This window comes from Entelurus aequoreus, linkage group LG07 (assembly GCF_033978785.1).
Source record: "Entelurus aequoreus isolate RoL-2023_Sb linkage group LG07, RoL_Eaeq_v1.1, whole genome shotgun sequence".
Classification (NCBI taxonomy): Eukaryota; Metazoa; Chordata; class Actinopteri; order Syngnathiformes; family Syngnathidae; genus Entelurus; species Entelurus aequoreus.
Window position 1 is genome coordinate 33,412,950 of NC_084737.1, and position 18,091 is coordinate 33,431,040.

Consider the following 18,091-nt stretch of genomic DNA (forward strand, 5'->3'; position numbering starts at 1 on the left):
CGTTTCGAAACTCCCCTCTTTACTTAAAGCAACTCTCATTTTTTGGATTATCTTTTGGTGGATATATGTAGCGAATATCATAATGTATTGATGAATTCAAGGCTGAATAGTCATGAGCTTATTGAAGGCATAACGAAAAATAGTCCAATGTTTGTCTTTGCTTCCCAGGTTCAGCTGACTCAGAAATGAGTGAGGAGCAGAAGAAAGAAAAACTCACAGAGCTAAGAAAAAAAGAGCAGGAGATTCAAGATATTTTGGCCAAGAAAACTAAAGAACTAAAGAAAATTTGTCTGCGAGAGGCGGTGAGTTGTTTTGTTTTCTTTGCCTTTTTCCTTGATCATGTCAACTTGATTTAGTGTATTAGCTTCAGTTGACAGTATTACTTTTGTTGTTGTTGAATATCTGTTCAATGGCTGATTTTTGGACAACAATGTAATCATGAGGCATTAAGTATTAGATGTTGTTTAACTTGCCCCATACTTGAGTTCATAATCATAAAAACAGCTGTATTTTTTCTCCTGCTAAGCTTGTGAGTTGAATCAACTTCTAAGTCACTGTGATTGATGGAAAATAGAAATGTGTATTTTTTGTATTAGTGATAAAATGTGTGATGTATACTCATGTCTTAAAGGGAACACATTCTGGCTGGTGTAGTGTCCAGTAATAAAGTGGACATGCACACTAATTCTGGCTATTCCACCAACAGTATAGACCACTGAAGTAGATGGTTGTGTCATCATTGCATTTCACCGTTTGTAGCCATCATGATACAGCCCCTGAGCTGTCATTCTCTTTGGCTAATTGTGCTGCCATTTATATATGGTGTTATTACAATATGACTGACATTATCCATCCATCCATCCATCCATCCATCCATCTTCTTCCGCTTATCCGAGGTCGGGTCGCGGGGGCAGCAGCCTAAGCAGGGAAGCCCAGACTTCCCTCTCCCCAGCCACTTCGTCTAGTTCTTCCCGGGGGATCCCGAGGCGTTCCCAGGCCAGCCGGGAGAAATAGTCTTCCCAACGTGTCCTGGGTCTTCCCCGTGGCCTCCTACCGGTCGGACGTGCCCTAAACACCTCCCTAGGGAGGCGTTCGGGTGGCATCCTGACCAGATGCCCGAACCACCTCATCTGGCTCCTCTCGATGTGGAGGAGCAGTGGCTTTACTTTGAGCTCCTCCCGGATGACAGAGCCTCTCACCCTATCTCTAAGGGAGAGACCCGCCACCCGACGGAGGAAACTCATTTCGGCCGCTTGTACCCGTGATCTTGTCCTTTCGGTCATAACCCAAAGCTCATGACCATAGGTGAGGATGGGAACGTAGATCGACCGGTAAATTGAGAGCTTTGCCTTGCGGCTCAGCTCCTTCTTCACCACAGCGGACCGATACAGCGCCCGCATTACTGAAGACGCCGCACCGATCCGCCTGTCGATCTCACGATCCACTCTTCCCTCACTCGTGAACAAGACTCCGAGGTACTTGAACTCCTACACTTGGGGAAAGATCTCCTCCCCAACCCGGAGATGGCACTCCACCCTTTTCCGGGCGAGAACCATGGACTCGGACTTGGAGGTGCTGATTCTCATCCCAGTCGCTTCACACTCAGCTGCGAACCGATCCAGTGAGAGCTGAAGATCCTGGCCAGATGAAGCCATCAGGACCACATCATCTGCAAAAAGCAGAGACCTAATCCCGCAGCCACCAAACCGGATCCCCTCAACGCCTTGACTGCGCCTAGAAATTCTGTCCATAAAAGTTATGAACAGAATCGGTGACAAAGGGCAGCCTTGGCGGAGTCCAACCCTCACTGGAAACGTGTCCGACTTACTGCCGACAATGCGGACCAAGCTCTGACACTAATCATACAGGGAGCGGACCGCCACAATCAGACAGTCCGATACCCCATACTCTCTGAGCACTCCCCACAGGACTTCCAGAGGGACACGGTCGAATGCCTTTTCCAAGTCCACAAAGCACATGTAGACTGGTTGGGCAAGCTCCCATGCACCCTCAAGGACCCTGCCGAGAGTATAGAGCTGGTCCACAGTTCCACGACCAGGACGAAAACCACACTGTTCCTCCTGAATCTGAGGTTCGACTATCCGGCGTAGCCTCCTCTCCAGTACACCTGAATAGACCTTACCGGGAAGGCTGAGGAGTGTGATCCCCTGATAGTTAGAACACACCCTCCGGTTCCCCTTTTTAAAGAGAGGAACCACCACCCCGGTCTGCCAATCCAGAGGTACCGCCCCCGATGTCCACGTGATGCTGCAGAGTCTTGTCAACCAAGACAGTCCCACAGCATCCAGAGCCTTAAGGCCCTGCCACCGAGGAGCTTTTTAACTACCTCAGCAACCTCAGCCCCAGAAATAGGAGAGCCCACCACAGATGCCCAAGGCCCTGCTTCCTCATAGGAAGACGTGTTGGTGGGATTGAGGAGGTCTTCGAAGTATTCCCTCCACCGATCCACAACATCCGCAGTCGAGGTCAGCAAAACACCATCCTCACCATACACGGTGTTGATAGTGCACTGCTTCCCCTTCCTGAGGCGGCGGATGGTGGTCCAGAATCGCTTCGAAGCCGTCCGGAAGTCGTTTTCCATGGCTTCCCCGAACTCCTCCCATGTCCGAGTTTTTGCCTCTGCGACCGCTGAAGCCGCGTACCGCTTGGCCTGTCGGTACCTGTCCGCTGCCTCAGGAGTCCTATGAGCCAAAAGAACCCGATAGGACTCCTTCTTCAGCTTGACGGCATCCCTCACCGCCGGTGTCCACCAACGGGTTCTAGGATTACCGCCACGACAGGCACCAACTACTTTGCGGCCACAGCTCCAATCAGCCGCCTCGACAATAGAGGTGCGGAACATGGTCCACTCGGACTCAATGTCCAGCACCTCCCTCGTGACATGTTCAAAGTTCTTCCGGAGGTGGGAATTGAAACTCTCTCTGACAGGAGACTCTGCCAGACGTTCCCAGCAAACCCTCACAATGCGTTTGGGGCTGCCAGGTCTGTCCGGCATCCTCCCCCACCATCGCAGCCAACTCACCACCAGGTGGTGATCGGTAGAAAGCTCCGCCCCTCTCTTCACCCGAGTGTCCAAAACATGAGGCCGCAAATCCGATGACACAACTACAAAGTCGATCATGGAACTGCGGCCCAGGGTGTCCTGGTGCCAAGTGCACATATGGACACCCTTATGCTTGAACATGGTGTTCGTTATGGACAATCCGTGACGGGCACAAAAGTCCAAAAACAACACACCACTCGGGTTCAGATCCGGGCGGCCATTCTTACCAATCACGCCTCTCCAGGTTTCACTGTCGTTGCCAATATGAGCGTTGAAGTTCCCCAGTAGAACGAGGGAATCACCCGGGGGAGCACCCTCAAGTACTCCCTCGAGTGAATTCAAAAAGGGTGGGTACTCTGAGCTGCTGTTTGGCGCGTAAGCGCAAACAACAGTCAGGACCCGTCCCCCCACCCGAAGGCGGAGGGAAGCTACCCTCTCGTCCACCGGGTTGAACTCCAACATGCAGGTTCTGAGCCGGGGGGCAACAAGAATTGCCACCCCAGCCTGTCGCCTCTCACTGCCGGCAACGCCAGAGTGGAAGAGAGTCCATCCCCTCTCGAGAGAACTGCTTCCAGAGCCCTTGCTGTGCGTCGAAGTGAGTCCGACTATGTCTAGCCGGAACTTCTCCACCTCGCGCACTAGCTCAGGCTCCTTCCCCCCCAGCGAGGTGACGTTACACGTCCCAAGAGCTAGCTTCTGTAGCCGAGGATCGGACCGCCAAGTGCCCTGCCTTCGGCTGCCGCCCAGCTCACATTGCACCCGACCTCTATGGCCCCTGCTATGGGTGGTGAGCCCATTGGAGGGGGGACCCACGTTGCCTCTTCGGGCTGTGCCCGGCCGGGCCCCATGGGGACAGGCCCGGCCACCGGGCGCTCGCCGTCGTGCCCCAACTCCGGGCCTGGCTCCAGAGGGGGGCCCCGGTGACCCGCGTCCGGGCGAGGGAAATCTGAGTCTCGGTTCTTGTATTTCCATAGAAGTCTTCGAGCTGCTCTGACATTATGCTACATAAAATGTTTGCAGTAGATCCAGGTACATTGGAGCAGAACATTTTCAATAACGGGCTTGCTGGGGATATTCAGTCTCTGTAAGGCCCCATAAGAGTCTCATTAAACTGACAAGATGGATGGTTTCTGCTCCAATATTCATTAAAGTGTAATTTTGTGTTGTCAGGAGCTTACTGGCAAGCTGCCAAAGGAGTACCCTTTGTCTTCAGATGAGCGACCACCACTGGTCAGACGGCGAGTTGGCACCGCTTTCAAGTTGGATGACCTTTTCCCTTACAATGAGGTCTGTGTTTCACAAAAGTCTCTTAGGACAACATCACCTGACTTTTGTTATAGTAGAACATATCTTACTTAAATATATATTTCACAAGGAGGTAAATTATTTTAAAAAATAGTTCTTGATGAATGAATGAATGAGCCTTTGGAGAGTGAAACCTTTTAAAAGAACAAATGTGCTCTCGTTTAAGAGGACATTTTACACATCAATTTCACATACTTGATGTGAAAGAATATGTCTGAATATATTTTCAGTAAGAACAGTCTAGGGTGTTACAGTGTAAAATGTTAACTAAGGCCACATTTCCACAAAGAGGAACAATTTAGAAGATTGTTAAGGGCCCTAGGCTTTTTGTGGCCTTAAACATTTTATTTGTGACCCCATTTTAGTCTTTAATATTACTTGTGTAACACGCTAGGGCAGACCTGGGCACATTACTGCCCGCGGGTCGCATACGGCCCGTCAAGATTGTCAATCCGGCATGCGGGACGTTTCCAAATAATTTTTTAGACCTTTACCATCGAAACTGTCTAGCGCTGTTTTCAAATTACTGTAAGTCTTGAACTATAGGAAGTATTTCATCAATGGTTGGAATCTACGCTTTTGAGTGATATATGAGTTATTACACTAATCTTTGTCACGAGGCACCAAGGAGTGTGGGCGGGGTTTGTTTCCAGAGCAGTCAGCCTGAAGCGTGGGTGCCAGGAACAGAGGCAGAAGCAGATTTTTACAACAAAGTTCAATCAATCAATCAATCAATGTTTATTTATATAGCCCTAAATCACAAGTGTCTCAAAGGGCTGTACAAGCCACAACGACATCCTCGTACAGAGCTTTCTGCAGAAAATTGATATTATATCAGATTGTGGGTGTTTTTTTTACTATTTGTGTTAATATTTTGCCGTGTTTGTTACATTTTTTGTGCGTTTTGCTTGGTTGTAAAAAATGTCGATCGGGGACGTGGTCTGAGAAGTAAAAGAGCAGTGACGTTCATATGTTGTTAAAATTCCGTGTTTTATCCGTCATAGTTAATATCGTAAATCCCACATTCTTTATTTGCATGTACAGTGTGGGGGTCTCAGTCAGTAATGACATTTTAAATTCCATTCCATATTTTGAGGTGGTCTGTCATAACGTTTTTTTGTATTAGCGTTCCTAAAAAAGTTATTCAAGCACACATATATATGTATATATAAAGTAATAATAAAGTACATTTATTATTAGATATTGATAAATAATGTATGTATTACAGTGTATACCAATGGCTATACTACTGTATTTTACAAGTTATGTAAAGATTTATATTTCCTAAAAATAATCACACATCAACAATAAACAAAAATACTTCATTTACAACTACAATTCAGTTTAATCCAAAATGTTCAGTAGTAATGTGTTTATATTCTAGATAATGTCCAAAGATTATATGAAAAGGTAACAAATAGGTTGAAGGTCCAAGGGGGAAGGAAAGGTTTGACAACTTCTACTGCATTAAAACCATTTCCAAACCACTTCTGCATTAATTGAAAAAGTAAACAAAACATAATAAAATAGACAAAAACTATAAAAAGAAAAAATTATGTTGTTTGGACACTATATTTTTTGGGGAAAAGGTTTCGCCACCATATAAAGTTAAAGGCCTACTGAAAGCCACTACTACCGACCACGCAGTCTGATAGTTTATATATCAATGATGAAATCTTACCATTGCAACACATGCCAATACGGCCGGGTTAACTTATAAAGTGACATTTAAAACTTCCCGGGAAATATCCGGCTGAAACGTCGCGGTATGATGACGTATGCGCGTGACGAAGTCAGAGTAACGGAAGTTATGGTACCCGTAGAATCCTATACAAAAAGCTCTGTTTTCATTTCATAATTCCACAGTATTCTAGACATCTTTTGCAATTTGTTTAATGAACAATGAAGGCTGCAAAGAAGACAGTTGTAGGTGGGATCGGTGTATTAGCAGCGGACTACAGCAACACAACCAGGAGGACTTTGTTGGAGCGCTAGCCGCGCTAGCCGCCGACCTCACCTTGACTTCCTACGTCTCCGGGCCGCCAAACGCATCGGGTGAAGTCCTTTCGTCCTTCTGCCGATCGCTGGAACGCGGGTGAGCACAGGTATTGATGAGTAGATGAGGGCTGGCTGGCGTAGGTGGAGAGCTAATGTTTTTAGCATAGCTCTGTGAGGTCCCGTTGCTAAGTTGCTAAGTTAGCTTCAATGGCGTCGTTAGCACAGCATTGTTAACCTTCGCCAGCCTGGAAAGCATTAACCGTGTATTTACATGTCCACGGTTTAATAGTATTGTTGATTTTCTATCTATCCTTCCAGTCAGGGGTTTATTTTTTTGTTTCTATATGCAGTTAAAGCACGATGCTATCACGTTAGCTCGTAGCTAAAGCATTTCGCCGATGTATTGTCGTGGAGATAAAAGGCACTGAATGTCCATTTCGCGTTCTCGACTCTCATTTTCAAGAGGATATAGTATCCGAGGTGGTTTAAAATACAAATCCGTGATCCACAATAAAAAAAGGAGAGTGTGGAATCCAATGAGCCAGCTTGTACCTAAGTTACGGTCAGAGCGAAAAAAGATAAGTCCTTCACTGTAACGTTCCTCATCTACGAATCTTTCATCCTCGCTCAAATTAATGGGGTAATCATCACTTTCTCGGTCCGAATCTCTCTCGCTCCATTGTAAACAATGGGGAATTGTGAGGAATACTACCTCCTGTGACGTCACGCTACTTCCGGTACAGGCAAGGCTTTTTTTTTATCAGCGAGCAAAAGTTGCGAACTTTATCGTCGATTTTCTCTAATAAATCCTTTCAGCAAAAATATGGCAATATCGCGAAATGATCAAGTATGACACATAGAATGGATCTGCTATTCCCGTTTAAATAAAAAAAAATCATTTCAGTAGGCCTTTAAATGCTACGGTCATTTTAGAATTATGGCCGTAAATATGTCACAATGACCGCGTTCAAAGCTATTTTAAATGAACGATTATCTCTACGAGCTTGTGAATGGATGTGGCTGCCATGCTGGCAAACTGAATCAAAACTATTGCAAATAATATGTTGACTCACGGCTGAATAAAAGTTTAGCAGAGACAAAGTAAAATTGTAGTCATGAGGTCATTCAGTCTATCAAAGTAGAACAAACACCTGCAGAGCACGACAACAACGATAATGATCAGCTTAACGCGACCGGTTGCCATAATCATGTGGCTCTCATAGTTGTTGTGGCCCCAAACAACAGCATAGAGTGTAACGTCAATGGTGTTAATATAATTTCAGTTTGTGAAAAAGGCATAATGAAAAGGGGACATTTTTGCATCCTTTAAAATGGAAATCTTGAAAAATGTGTGCTGTAATATGACCAAAGCATACTACTAAGTGGAACCAGGATGAAGAGTTAATCATTGCTGCCTTTTACTTCCGCCAAGCATTAAGACAAGAACAACTTGTTTTCATTGCTGTTGGTTTGTGTTAGTTCTTATCTTTGTTTGCTGCTTCTGCTGCAGGATCCCTTCCTGAGAAATCTGGAGAGTAGATTTGCCCTTCAGCGGAAGATTGTTGAAGCGGCTAAAAAGCTGGCCAATGAGCCGGAGCTGGGTAAGACAGTCAAGAAGAAAAGGAGGAGAAACTGTTTGGATGCCATGCACAAACTCCAGCAGATAGAGGATGAAATGAACCAGTACAGAGTCAAGAAGGGGAAAAAGCCCACCCAGCGAGCCTCAATAATCATAGCAGGTATGCAGCTGATACAGTCAACACTTGAATGCTTCTGCTGTGTCCAGTTAGTGTGAGGCTGTTTTATCTTTTCTCCAGATGAACTCATGCAATCAGATTGTAGCTCCTTGTCCAGCCTTCCGCTGGAAGACGGTGAGTTTGCCAACACACATCCTTGTGCGCCTCATGATTCCGTCTGCAATAATGCAATGTTCAAATCATCCTGTTGGGTTGTTTACAGATGACTCAGATAGTGCCAGTCAGCGGCCACGGTCGAGGTCTGTGCAAGACTCCCCTCAGTTCAGCCCTTTGCGCTTGCTTGAGGCGGAATATGACGTGGACAGGCAAGCATCTCCAAGGGAAAATACCAAAAGCCACAACAGGTGAGCCGTATTCATAATTAATTAGCTGTTTTTGGAACCAAACCACAATCTATTTGGCTGTTATTGCTTTGTTGTATTTGAGTCCACTTTCTGTTGCTAGCCTTGCTTTTTAATAATCTCCCCCAATGCCACAACCCTTTAGATTAGTTTTGGAAGGCCAAGAGGCTTTTCAAAACTACCACAATCCAAGAGAGGTGTCCTCCACCCACAGTAGTCCTTATAAAACCCTCCCCAGGCCTCCCAGAGACCCACGCAGCATGCCCCCCACACCTGTTATGACGCGCAATGCCTACAGCAGCAGCCAGCTCAGGTGTGGTCACAGCTCCCCAGCATCCTCAACACCGATTTTGGTTCTCCTTAAAACCCCTTACAAATGTTTCAGTATATTTATTACCAGTTTAACATTACAAGATGTGTCATCTTCCTAGGTCTGAAGGCTTGCCCCATGGCTTCAGGACTCGTAGTGGAAGTTTGGAGTCGCGGCTGAGGAAGGATGGAGACCTGGAAAAGCCTGTTTTCACCTTGTCACCAGCCCACCGCAGCAACAGCACAGAGGTGTTGGAGGATTGCTCTTCCTACACCAGTCAGTCCAGTTTGGACTTCTGCGAGGCAGGACATTCCCACTACAGTACGTTGGATTCACGAAACTCCACCATGCATCGTCTTCACCGCAACGTGGAAGTGTACGGAAACACAGGCAGCATGCCCAACCTGGTACAGCACCATTCTGGTTGTAGTTACGCCTGTGAGACCTCAGCGCATTATCCACCCAGTGCCTACTACGTCTCCGACTGCCCGTGTTCCGACATGGAGCCTTACCCTAACGGGGCTTACGTGTATGAGAATGATGTGGAAGGCCACTACAACGTCAACCCCTCTTATCAAGTGAACGGCTACCACGGACACGACAGATTTCGACACTATGGTTCTGACCGAAAAGACAGCCTTTCCCAGAATCCGTACGCAACTGTGAGACCGCCAAGGAACAGAGAGGGGCCCAGAAATGATCTTTTGGCCAAGAACATGCAAAAGGCCATGGTGGCGGAACATTTGAGGGGCTGGTATCATCGGAACCGGAGCCACAGGGAAGGCGGGAGGACAGGGTACGACTTTGACTGCGGCTCTCAGCTCAGCCTCGGATACCAGACCATGCCAGCGGCCTTCAGCCACTCCATCAGAACCACCTCTTTCTCATCCGGTGAGATTATACCCATTGGTAGTTTTCCAATCAGTGTCTGCATGAACACAAGTGTTTACAAAAAGGTTCCATTTGCAGCATATAATACCACTAGCCCTCATATCATCAGTGTTATTGTTGCTAGTCAAAAATTACTTTTATCAGGCTTGTAATTGGCTAAAAGATAATGAAAGCCTTTTAAACAATACTAAAGTAAATGGCAATTTTTTTAATCTATTCAGACAAATTCAATGTTCATCTTTCAAAAACTACAGTACACTTACATTAAATTAAAAGATTGCAGATGTTCCAGATCCTTTGTTTTTCAACACAAAGTGTAAAAGTAGACCTGTGATGATTTTTCTCTCTTCTGAGTTATAAATATTGATACAATGTTGGGTACTCCTGTTAAATAATGCCAAAGCCTCAAATCATAAGGTTCATGCATTTGAGCGTGACCCTGCACGCAGTTGTGGATGCTTCGGTTCACACAGTTTTGTAGTCTTTTTTTTTTTTTAAGATTGGCACGTCACAGTGAGGTGGATGTACTTATTTCAACGTTACGCAAAACTTGATATGGCTGTTACTGGCAGCCCTGCAAGTTTTTTATTTTCGTCTAATGCCCTCCCACTTGCTTTGATGTCTATGAAATAAATACTTCAGTGTTTATTTGTCTCTACAACATTTTACAAGGTACTGTTTTGTCGAGGTGGACCACAACCTAATACGTTTAGGCGGGAAAAGACGGCATCATTGTGATATTTCTACTTGGTTTCCTGGAATGTACATAATAACACCGACGTGTGACATAAGTGCTGATAAAAGCAGCTTATCTAAATACAGTTCTGTGCAGGTGTGCCTAATAGTTGTGACTGGGTGAACCTGTATAATGTTTATGAAGTTTATTTTTGACCTTGTTAGGAAAATAAAAAATAGCGGTGACGTTCGTCTTCAAAATATATATTTAAACAGTGTACATTTTCAAAAGATATATTTAAATACTTTTTTTGCGGGGGGAGGGGTGGTTTCATTTTCAATCTGGAAACGCCTCCACAAACGAATGTCTTGCAGACGCATGCAGAAAGTAAGTTTTGAATGGGGACTATGGAGCAAAATGTACTTAAAATTTAGTTCAAATCATATCCAATACACATTATCTATACCACAAGGACGTGTTTTGAAAGTAGATTAAAATCATCTTTGGTGCGTGTGTGTATTTATAGCTGTGAAAACAATTTGCATAAGTTATGTTACAATGAAGCCTGCTTTTGGTTTGGTCTCACTTGCAGTGTCGTCAGTGGAGAGTGCAGGAAACTGGCGCAACCAGCTGGCGGTGGGCCTGTCTGAGTATGACACAGCTGACACACCTCAATTCTCTCAACATGCTGGTCGTCCTGCAACATACAACCGCAGTCCCACACACAACAGGTAAGGCGTAGTATTTTATTGTATTTTTTTTTTTTTCGTTTAGGTGGGTACGCTTCTGTCAATTCCATAGAAATGAGAATTCCATGGAAATAAGGATACATGGATTGGTCAATGAGGTTCTTTTTATTCTCACCTCCAATACTAAGATTGAATGTTTACTTGCTCCTAAAATATTATATCGACAAACTGCACATTCAATGATGATTTCACTGATTTTCTTGTCTTTTTTTCTTTTTCAAATAAAATTAAGGCTGGTATCGGTGATACCGATCCAATAACAGTACTTTGTGCAAACAGCGAATATGTCTACTAAAATTTAAAAAGTTGTGTATTTCAAATAATAACATGTCTCATAGCATAAAGAATACAAGACCGTTATTTATTTATTTCAAACTCTGATGTATACAGTATTGAGGTAGTGGCATGAATAACAATATATCCAAGCTATTAAAACAGAAACAACAGAACAAAATGATACAAAGTACAATGGTTTTTCGAACCAGAAAAAAATATTTTTAGTATTATTAGGAAATACCATTAGCATAAAAACTATCCATCCATCTTCTTCCGCTTGGGGGTTAAATCACCAAAATGATTCCCGGGCGCGGCGCCGCTGCTGCCCACTGCTCCCCAAGGGGATGGGTCAAATGCAGAGGACAAATTTCACCACATCTAGTGTGTGTGTGACAATCATTGGTACTTTAATCTTAATCTTATCCGAGGTCATTCACAAGTTACATGAACATGTTATCGTAAAAATACTGAATGTGTACTGTAAATAACACTCAATAAAAGCATCCATTATTGACACTTTGCCTCATTCTCAAGTTTAGTTACCGGTACTTTTTTTAACACTGTGTTCCTATTAATGATATACAATATCTCAAATAACTCAAGTATCAAAAGTATCGATATTTAGATATGAGAATCGATCTTACGGCATAAATATCTGGTATCAGTGGTATTAATATTTCAGTATGGACCCGCACATCACTTCTGTACATTGCTGCAACACCTTTATTCAGGCTCTCTTGGCTTGCCGCCATGTTCCACTAAGCAGTCATAGTTTGTCTCTTTAAGCTGCTCTCTTGAAAGCCCTGTCAGATCTGATTGGCCAGCCTGACCGTCTCCACAAACAAACCTTCAGCACGTCATGTAAATTAATTTTAGTAGAGATGTTCTATAACACAAAAAAATTTTGTGTAACAAAGTCCTTGTTTTGCAGATCCTTGCTATTCACGAGGGTTAGGTTCCAAGATCCTCGGCAAGTGTAATGTAATGCAGGTGTGACCTGCCTCGTCTAGCCCTTGCTTCCGTTCCGGTCAGGGCTCAAACCTGGGTCTGATTGAGAGTGAGAGAGTCCAAGGCATCGAGCTAAAAACCCTAGCTGTCAACGTAATGTCCAGTTTATACTGTTAATGTGTTAGGGAGTGAGGTATACCAATGTACACTGTCTGGCCTCTGTCACAAATAAACCCATAAAGAGCCCTAAAAATGCCCATTTTTTATGCTCAAAACCCAATCATTTTGACCAATGTTCAATTCAGTTTTAAACAATAAACAACTATTTCAGATATACAGTATTATACCCACAAAACGTGCAGTTACACAACAGCACGTCTTGTCAAAGCATCTTCCTGCAAGAAAATGTTGAGTGAAGTGACTTAGGAGTCAGCACTTTGTGCCGGATTTACAGTATAGTTGCAGTACTCTTTTTTTTTGCGCTACCAAAATCAATTTATATTTAAGTTAGCATGCAAAACTTTTTTTTTTAACAATGTATAGCATAGAAAAGAAAACAAGTGTCACATTTGATACACAATTGCATGGAGCGTTGTCTTAATCGTAGCTCATACCTCAAAAAGAAAAGATCCTTCTTCTTATACACTAACATCTAAGAAGGAATAACTTTACTGAAATTTTTTTTTTAATATACGGGTGTAGCTATTGATTATTTTAGTAATCGAGTATTCTATTGAATAGTTTGTTCGATTAATGAAATAATTGGATAAAACACACTTTTGAGCCTCGATGCGTATTTTAAGAAAAATAGTTGAAATAAATAATACGTTTTTTGCTTGCCATAACCTTCATTCATTTTTAATATTGAAATTGCATTTTTAACATGAGTGTATTAATAATAAAAACACAAAACTCTCCACTGTTTGCCGACACACCACTGATTTAATGTGTGTGCTATTGCAGCGGACGCTTCTGCAACCATGTTCCAGGCACATCATGCGGCAACAAATGATAAAACAAAGTTTTTTTCTGATCAAATTAATCGTTGCAGCCCTATTTGACAAGCACTTGTAATGTGTTTATTTGACATGAAATATCTTGTATTTTCTTATCTGCCTCCACCAGTTCTTGTCCTCTGATTAATGCTCGTGTGTGCAGATGTTCTCCAGAAAGCAAAGTATCGAGGTCTGACACAAAGCCTAATAAATGTGAGTCAGTTGAGGTGGTTGGTGCTGAGGCCATTAGAATGGATGAAGCATCAGACAACCAGTCTAGCACTTAAGGGTGAGACCAAGCCGGTAGATTTTGTGTCGTGTTGCCACCACTCTTGTTCTTGTTCCATCTTCATCAGCGTGCTCATAATGAAACCATCCGCCTTTTTGGGGTTGAAGGTTTTTTTGCATTACCATATCATTTTGATTCATGCATCCGCCCTGTGAATTTGGAAAAATGTCTCATTACGATGAACTATAATTACCACATATTGTGCCTTTTTTTGTGAGAATTGATATTATTGCTGCACAGACAACAAAAATGGGTGATGTATATATTTATTTAAAATGCTTATTCACAGCGATTCACTTTTTTCACATTTTGTTATGTTACATCCTTATTCCAAAATTGAATAAATTCATGTTTGTCCTCACAATTCTACACACAATACCCCATAATGACAATGTAAAACGTTTTTTTTTTAAAACATTTTGCAAATGTGTTAATAATAAAAAAACGTATATTTACATCAGTATTTGCAGCCTTTGCTCAATACTTTGTTGATTCACCTTTGGCAGCAATTATAGCCTCAAGTATTTTTGAATACGATGCCACAAGTTTGGCACACCTATCTTTGGGTAGTTTCACCCATTCCTCTTTGCCTATTCTTCTTTGCAGCACCTCTCAAGCTCCATCAGGTTGGATGGGAAGTGTTGGTTTTAATTTAGGATGTCTCTGTATATTGCTGTGTTCATCTTTCTTTCTATCCTGACTAGTCTTTCACTTCCTGACCACAGCATGATGCTGCCACCACCGTGCTTCACTGTAGGGATGGTATTGGCCTGGTGATGAGCGGTGCCTGGTTTCCTACAAACATGACGCCTGGCATTCACGCCAAAGAGTTCCTCTTTGTCTCATCAGATCAAATAATTTTGTTTATCATGGTCTTAGAGTCTTTCAGGTGCATGTTGGCAAACTTTTATGAAGGAATGGCTTCTGTCTGGCCACTCTACCATACAGGCCTGATTGGTGGATTGCTGCAGAGATGGTTGTCCTTCTAGAAGGTTCTCCTCTCCTCACTGACTAGACTAATATGAATGCATCAATGTACAGAGCCATCCTTGATAAAAAAACAAAAAACACTTCCCATTTAATCTGATGGAGTTCGAGAGGTGCTGCAAAGAGGAATGGGTGAAACTGCCCAAAGATACACTATAGTGCCAAAAGTATTTGGCCACCTGCCTTGACTCACATATGAACTTGAAGTGCCATCCCATTCCTAACCCATATGGTTCAATATGATGTCGGTCCACCTTTTGCAGCTATTACAGCTTCAACTCTTCTGGGAAGGCTGTCCACAAGGTTGCGGAGTGTGTTTATAGGAATTTTCCACCATTCTTCCAAAAGCGCATTGGTGAGGTCACACACTGATGTTGGTCACAACTGGATTTGTTGCACGGGTGGCATCCTACTACAGTTCCACGCTGGAAATCACTGAGCTCCTGAGAGTGGCCCATTCTTTCACAAATATTTGTAGAAACAGTCTCCATTCCTAAGTGCTTGATTTCATACACCTGTGGCCGGGTCAAGTGATTAGAACACCTGATTCTCATCATTTGGATGGGTGGCCAAATACTTTTGGCAATATAGTGTAGGTGTGCCAAGCTCATGGCATCCTTAAAAAAAAGACAAAGGATCATCAACAAAGTATTGAGCAAAAGCTGTGAATGCTTATGTACAAGTGATTTTTTAGTTTTAATACATTTGTCGAAATAAAAAAAAATACTTTTCACATTGTCATTATGGGGTATTGTGTGTACAATGTTGAAGACTAACATGAAATTATTCCATTTTGGAATTGGAATTAGGTTGAAACATGACAAAATATTGAAAAAGTAAAGCGCTGTTAATACTTATTGAATGCACAGTAATACCATTTTTACTCTACTTTTTACCATCTACACCTAAGCGACCGTGGCAGTTTGTCTTAAAAATGATTTTGTTTTTCACACCATTTTTTATTTCCAGGTTACCACCGAGTAACTCTGCATTAAAATCTGGGCACAATAAATTGTTTTCATCCATCCATCCATCCATTTTCTTCCGCTTATCCGAGGTTGGGTTGCGGGGCAAGCAGCTTAAGCAGGGAAGCCCAGACTTCCCTCTCCCCAGCCACTTCGTCCAGCTCTTCCCGGGGGATCCCGAGGCGTTCCCAGGCCAGCCGGGAGACATAGTCTTCCCAACGTGTCCTGGGTCTTCCCCGTGGCCTCCTACCAGTCGGACGTGCCCTAAACACCTCCCTAGGGAGGCGTTCGGGTGGCATCCTGACCAGATGCCCGAACCACCTCATCTGGCTCCTCTCGATGTGGAGGAGCAGCGGCTTTAATTTGAGCTCCCCCCGAATGGCAGAGCTTCTCACCCTATCTCTAAGGGAGAGCCCCGCCACCCGGCGGAGGAAACTCATTTCGGCCGCTTGTACCCGTGATCTTGTCCTTTCGGTCATAACCCACAGCTCATGACCATAGGTGAGGATGGGAACGTAGATCGACCGGTAAATTGAGAGCTTTGCCTTCCGGCTCAGCTCATTGTTTTCAGTCTAATTGAAATACCTGTTGTGGTTTGAAATGTTCCTGCAACACGACTGTCACAAGTAATGGCATGCTGAATTTTCACTCCTTTATGCCTTGCTTATAAATCACCGTGTGCTTTCATCCTGATTTCCATCCATATTTTATCATAGCTCTGTGGATCTGTAATACAGTGGTGCCTCGACATGCAAGTTGAATTCATTCCGTCACAGCTCGTAATTCAAAATACTCTCATCTGAATCACTTTTCCCCATTGAAATGAATTGAAATGCCATTAATCCGAAACAGACCTTTTTTTTTTTGTTTCACTTTACTCGGACCATTGGTTGGAAAAAAGAAACGTTTGTCTATCTAGCTATCCGTCTGCTACAAGCCAATGCTAGCGAGCAAAACATATGCTAAGAGACAAAAAAAGGTACTAGGTGGGGCACTTGTAAATCGAGGTACCAGTGTAGTTGAGTTATTTAACATTTGATTGATTACTGCGTTTTCTTTCAGATTTCACCTTGGCGGCAGCTACATGAGCATCCAGTGAAAAGGACCAAAACACACTTTTGGAAAGACACAAAAAAGCCATGACCAGCAGCACATGAAGAGGATGACCTTTAAACAGAGACTTCCCCCCCACGACTAACCTCTGAACCCAGTGTGCCTTGGATTGGGAGGATTGTCAAGGCAAAACAGAATGTGTCTCAAAACTAGGACATGTTGCGCAACCACACTGACTTAAATGTAGGATTTAAAGGCAAAATGTTTTTATAGTAAATCTAACTTAAATGTGAAGTAGCTGCTGTTACATTTCAGCGGTTTCATGAAAATACCCATCATGGGGAACTACATTTTTTTATTATTTTCCCCATTATCCACAATCCTTATGTGAGACAAGAAAACACATATTTCCCTTTTGTGCATTGTAAATCGTAAAAATAAAAAAAAAATTAAAAAAAATAGTAAAAGGCAACAAACACTGCAGGAAATGGAACTATGGTCTGTTCCCCCCTTTAAAAAAAAACCTCCAATACTGTTTTATAAACATGCCACAAGTATGTAGGTAATGTAGTAACAGTCACATTCTTTATAACATGTAATATTTCTGGTATTTTGGTAATTTTAAGCATTAGTGTAAATTCTTTCTTGGGAACATTGAGTTCACTTAGAAACGGTCGTGTTCGTTGCTATACGCTCTGTAAAATCAATGTCAACAACAACATAGATAGTACTTTTTAGACTTAGACTTCCTTTTATTGTCATTCATATTTGAACTTTACAGTACAGATAAGAACACAATTTTGTTGCATTAGCTCGTTGTAGTGCAGCATAAAAGAGCTATAAGGTGCAGATATAAATAAATATAATACTGTACAGATAAATATATTGCACTTTTTCATATGCATCCACGTTTATGGATGTATATTATATTGTCTTTATATTCCAGCGAGTTATTACGTTTTTGGGGAGGGGATTAAGGGAATTATTTTGATGCGTTCAAGAGTCTTATGGCCTGAGGGAAGAAGTTGTTACAGAACCTGGAGGTTCTGCTACAGAGGCTGCGGAACCTCTTTCTAGAGTCCAGCAGTGAAAACAGTCCTTGGTGGGGGTGGGAGGAGTCTCTGCAGATTTTCTGAGCCCTGGTCGGGCAGCGGCTTTTTGCGATTTCCTGGTTCTGAGGCAGAAGAGTCCTGTTGATCTTTTCCACCGTCCTCACCACTCTCTGCAGAGACTTCCAGTCTGAGGCACTGCAGGCTCCAGTCCAGACAGAGATGCAGTTGGTCAGTAGGCTCTCTATAGTGCGCCTGTAGAATGTGGTGAGAACGGGAGGAGGGAGCTGTACTTTTTTCACCCGACGCAAAAAGTGCATGCGCTGCTGAGCTCTTTTTACAAGAGCTCCGGTGTGTAGGGACCAGGTCATATTGTCAGTAATCTGCACCTCCAGGAACTTGGTGCTGCTTACGAACTCCACTGCTGTGCCGTTGACA